At 55.2% G+C, this 5,372-nt stretch overlaps 1 pseudogene; it reads left to right on the top strand.

Annotated features, from left to right (window-relative positions):
* Window positions 1-1,526: 1,526 nt before the first annotated feature.
* LOC125547064 (uncharacterized) lies at window positions 1,527-4,858 on the top strand (annotated as a pseudogene).
* The last annotated feature ends 514 nt before the right edge of the window (window positions 4,859-5,372 follow it).

Genomic DNA, 5,372 nt, shown 5'->3' with positions numbered 1-5,372 from the left:
CATATGTTTAACTAACAAAATGTCAGTGCATGTCACCGAAAATTATACCATTGGAAACTATGTTCAAATAATTTTTTTGACATGCATTAACATTTAGTTAGTTAAATTTATGATCAAAATTTGACACAAATTACGAAGGGGACCAAAAAACCAGGAGGGAGGTAGTAGTATGAGTAGCGCAATATATGGTATAGAGGACTACTAGTACTACAAATTTAGAAATGGAGTACGATGTTACAAGGTTGTGCGACACACTTTGTAGCCTACATGAGTAATACAAATATAATTCTCATTAGACAACACTTTCACCAACAAGTACGCACTTGAAGCCTAATTGATATATATGGCTTCTCCACAGCATCTCCATTATCATTATCTGTCGTGGTTTTGTTACGGCAGATGTCCTCGTGAAAGGATTTAAATGTGAGGCCATCGTGACAGTGATAAACTTGTCGGGGTTGAGCGGGATGAGAGACACGAGTTTACCCAGGTTCGGTCCCTCATAGAGGAGGTAAAAGCCTACTCCTACTCTTGTTGCTTGAGTGTCGATTATAAGGGAGCGGATTCGCTTGACCTAACTATCGATTGATTGTAACTTGCCCTATTCTATGCCAGGGACTCCTTATGCTGGCATGGAGTTTGACATGCTGGTAGGCGACTTGAATGCTTGGTGAGGCGGCCTAGCACTCTACGATGGACGAGTTGGTTGGTCGGAACCGGCGATTTTGGGGGACGGGTGGTTTTTCTTAGGCAGTCGCCTCACCAAGCGTTCAACTCGCCCATCGTGGCGTCCTAGGTCGCCTCCCCCATGGTCCTTCGCGTCTCTGGCGGTCCGTGCCCCACCTCTCCGGCCGCACGAGCGCCTCGACCCCCAATTTGGCAGTGCTTGCCTTCGTGGTGGGTGGGGGCGGGTCGGTGTCATTGATCTCGTCATCTGCACATGCTCTCGTCGCCCTGATTTTGTCGCGCTCGTCGATTCTCACCGGCCGCAGTCACTGATGACCTAGGGATTTCTCTCCCTCTGCTCGTGTGGGAAGGTGAGGAGGGGAGAGGGGAATGGAGGCCAGGCTGAGTGGACGAGTTTCCCCAAAATTTGGGAACGACAAACCCACCGCTCTGTTTTCGGGTGGTCGGCACTGTCGACCACGTGGCACGATCTCGCGCTAGCTGAATCACGCGCGCGCGCCGTTCAGCGTTTAGGTTCTTTCCTAGGCCTACACGCGAGTCGCGAGAGGCTGAGGCGTCGCTGAGTTTGGCTTCAATTTTTTTCGCTCAAAGTATATACCTGTACTGTACCCTACGTACACATACCTGGGAGGGGCCCCTGACTTTTGGGGCCCGGGGCGGCCGCCCCTCTCAGGGCCGGCTCTGGCTTCTATTCAAGTTCAGGTGCGCAATCTTGCCTCCGAATTCGATTCCAACTTGCTCAGGCCCCGGGTACAATAAAATAAAATCGAGTCTTAGGCCTATGCTGCTTGCAGATAGTCAAGAACATACTCGGAGGGAGGAGCAGATCGAGATCACGGATGTCTAAGCGGCGGCGGGGACAGGAGAAGCAGGCGAACTGCGCCAGCAAAAGGTCACGGCCTGAACCACCTCTATCTGGTACTGGATGACTGGAAAGATGCGTTCGGCATCCACAAGATTGACGCCGCCGACGATGACGGGGACCTTGGCCAGACACCTGTCCTCCGGTTGGTGTCACTAGCACCTGGTTTTCCAATGCGCTTTGCGGCCGTTGGCAGCAACATCGTCATCGTCACCGACCCATATTGCGGTGAGGCTCCCACACTTGTCTATGACACGAAGAGAACAGGACTCACCGTCAGCCCTCCACTCCCCCCTCCACTGGTGGGTGAGGCCAACTCCACCGCACGACCCTAAAACTCACCCCATTTTGTCCGGATTTTGTCCGTATGGGGTAGAAATAGGGAGAGAAAACGCTGGACAGAGGCCGGACAAACTCGCTGCACGCAGCGCTGCTACCCCATTTTTACCCCATTTCACCAGTTGTCCATCCTCGTCATTTCTTCAAACACGTAGCAGGCATAGCGAACTCACCGCCGCGGCCGCCTCGTCCGCCCAAGCTCGCCGCCGCGCCCCGCGCATGGGCCATGCCGCCCGTGCCGCCGCGCCCCGCGCCCGCGCTAGGCCGCCCGTGCCGTCGCGCCCCTCGCCCCCGCCGCCCGTCGCCACGCGCCGTGGCCGTGCGCCAGCGCCATGGCTGCCCGCAGCCGCGCCCCGCGCCCGCGCCATGGCTGCCCGCGGTGGAGTTGGCCGTTCCGTAGGGGCATGAAGAGCAGCCCGGCGCCCGGAGAGGCGCGACCTTCTCCCCCTCGCGGTGGCGCCTGTCGCTCCGGCGCCCGGAGAGGCGCAGCCAGAAGTAGTAGAAGGCGAGGCCGTCGAGCCGGGCTAGCGCCGGGAGCGCGTCGGGCAGTGGGTGTACGAGGTGCGCGTGCCCGGGATCTTGGTGAAGTACTCCCCGCTCCCCTGGGCCAGGCCAGACACCACCGGCGGCACGACCCCTCCCCCGGCGCGACGCGTGCCGTTGGCCGCGCCGGCGGCCGCAGAGAGCGGCGCTGCCCTCTTCTCGTCCCGCTCTAGTCGGTACGCGAGCAGCTCGGCCGTGGTGGCGTTCTTTGAGCATTTCCGACGGGCTTGGCAGAGGCATGGGAGGCGGCGGCGAGCAGGAGAAGGAGCATGGAGAGGGAGAGCAAAGGCGGAGGCGCCATGGGTGTGAACTGGAGGGGGGCCGGTGCTGCTGCTGTACTGGAGTGGCGTGGTGCGCGTGGTGGGCAGGTACAGAAAAGGAGAAAAAGAGAGACTGACAGGTGGAGTCGAGGGCGGACACAGACGGACGACGAGGACGCGAAGACGTCCGCTTTCTGTCCGCTTTGGCCCCAAACCGAGAGCAATTTTGGTCTGCAAATGAGGCAAAAGCGAACACGGACCGGACGAAACGTCCATATGCTCCCATGCGTTGGGTCGTTCGGTTTGTTTGTTTTACCCCAAACGGACACAAACGGACGATTTAGGGTAAAAATGGGTCACACGGTGGAGTTGCCCTGACTTCCACACCTCCGTGGCCACCGCGGACATGCTGTATGCGCTGAGTTTTCGCCAGTGGGATCAGCAGCACGCCTTCGAGGTGATGTCTCGGGATCCTCCAAGTCCCGGAGGTGATCCTGCTTCAAGTACCAAGAGCTGGTCATGGAGAAGCGTGCCCTCGCCGCCGCCGTTCGAGGAGCATGAATGGGTCACCTCCTACGCCGTGGACCCGGACGGACGCACCATCTTCATGTCTGTGCTCCACAACCGCAATCTGAAACGCCGTATCTTCTCCTTCGACACCGGGCGCTCCGAGTGGAGGTTCCATGGGGAACGGGCCTTGCCTTTCCAAGGCCAGGGCTACTACGACAGCACGCTGGACGCGTGGGTCGGCCTTCGCGAGGATGGCTACGTCTGCGCCTGCCAGGTCGCCCCCCGCAGCGGCGCCATGCGGCCGGAGTGGAAGATCGTCAAGGAGAAGATGTTCCACAAGGTACCGGAGAGGAAGCGGGCGGCCACGTATGCCACTCTCACGTACATGGGCAACGCCAGGTTTTGCCTTGTGGAGGGTGTGGTACGTGAGGAAGTGGAGTATGAGTACGCCTTCGGTGATGAGCATTTTTACGGTACCCTCTACTGCTATAGAGGGGAGAGAGCAGTATACAATCATCCCGCCGTTCATTTCGTGAGGGTAATCTAGTCATATTTTTATGTTTTCCATTGTAACGTCAGCCCTGCAGCAATCGGTCGCTCTGTTCGTTCAACTACCCGAGTCATAGTTGAACTCGCCGTCGCATCCCATATCCCGGCGCACTCCTGCCACCACACTCCGCCGGTGCACTTGACCTCGACTGCCGGGCGCTCGTCCACTTCGCCGTCCTCGTACCTCCAGCCGTGCCTTCCGCCGGGGCACGCACGGCCCTCTCACGCACGTCCACGTCCGTCAGTACAGGCCGCATCCCACCAAAAACTAGAGTGCAGATCGTAAATTTTCACAACTTCTATGTCTTTGGTACCATGGTGGTTCATCACTTAACTCTTGGTCGGTGGAGACGTCGTGTTTTGGTTGATCTATAAAGTCCGTCCATTGATAGCTTCTGAAATAGGCACTACATCTAATTTCCCTGGTAGCCGGCGGCTGCCAAAGAAGGGGAGCTCGTCGGGATCGGACAACTGTGTATACTGTCGAGCGGCCGGTACACGATCATGTGACCAAGACGAAGACGAGATGCAACGGTGGCCGCCGCAAGAGGAAAGGGGAGGACCGGAGGAGGCCTCGTCGAGGAAGACTTTGCCGGCGCGCGTGACACCACGAGCTTGGCTGGCGCCTAGCGGCGTAACAACGTCGATCCACGAGCACGGCCGACAATCGGGGAGGCGACGAGGTGGCCGCCGGAATCCAAGTCGATGGGCGTGTTCGTGCGGCCGTGCTGAAAAAGTGTAGAAAACGGGTTGGCTTGTTGGCGAGACGGGCTAATCTTTTTCCTCTCCCTAAATTACCCTCATAGCACGTATACCGCGGCGCCCGAAGCGGCCAGTGCCACTGATACTGTTAGCGACGGGACTGGTCCAATTAAGTAGTATAGATTGATCACCGCCCTTGAATTTCAAGAATAGACGGTCCATATTGATGACAGGGTACAGTAAAAGAGCTCTCGGTGATTGCGATGGCTGCATGCTCCATATGACCAGGTTTGGCCTCAGGTACACTCATAAGGGAGAGCTGCAGACCACCATCGATTGTACCACCAGCTCTTATTCATTGTCCAAGCATATCACACATTTTTCTCCTGTGGCGTTCTGGATGTAGCTAGGGACTAGCTGGTTGGCCTGTGGTTGTTTGAAATGAAATGGATACTATATATGCCCGTTTGAGTTTCTGGATGTAAATTATGATTTGCATCGATAAGAAGTTTGCTTCTCGGAGATTAATCTTGTTTCTTTTTCATGTCTGTCCTGGAAAACTCTTGAGGTGCTGATAGGTTTCAGGTATGATACATGCCATATGTCATACTCAATGTGGATGCATGGCAAGATTCAAATCATTCTCAATCGGTTTTCGACGGGTTTTCCATAAATTAACTGGGCAACTCTCTTCTTCTTAATTAATCGATGAGGCAAATGTTTTGCCTTCGTTTCAAAAAAAATATCATTCTCAAGAAAAACGACTTAAGTATTTCGTCACTACAGATATGAAATGATATCATTCTAAAAAAATGATATGTTTACAAACTAACTTGACCAGTGATAGCATGTTTTGTTCTAGCATAAAAAAGGAATGCATATCTAAAATAGAGGGTCTGATCATAGATTTTTTTTAAAGG

The sequence above is a fragment of the Triticum urartu genome, chromosome 3A, assembly GCF_056163025.1.
Source record: "Triticum urartu cultivar PI428250 chromosome 3A, HENAU_Tu73, whole genome shotgun sequence".
Classification (NCBI taxonomy): domain Eukaryota; kingdom Viridiplantae; phylum Streptophyta; class Magnoliopsida; order Poales; family Poaceae; genus Triticum; species Triticum urartu.
This window is presented reverse-complemented; position numbering and strand designations above follow the sequence as displayed.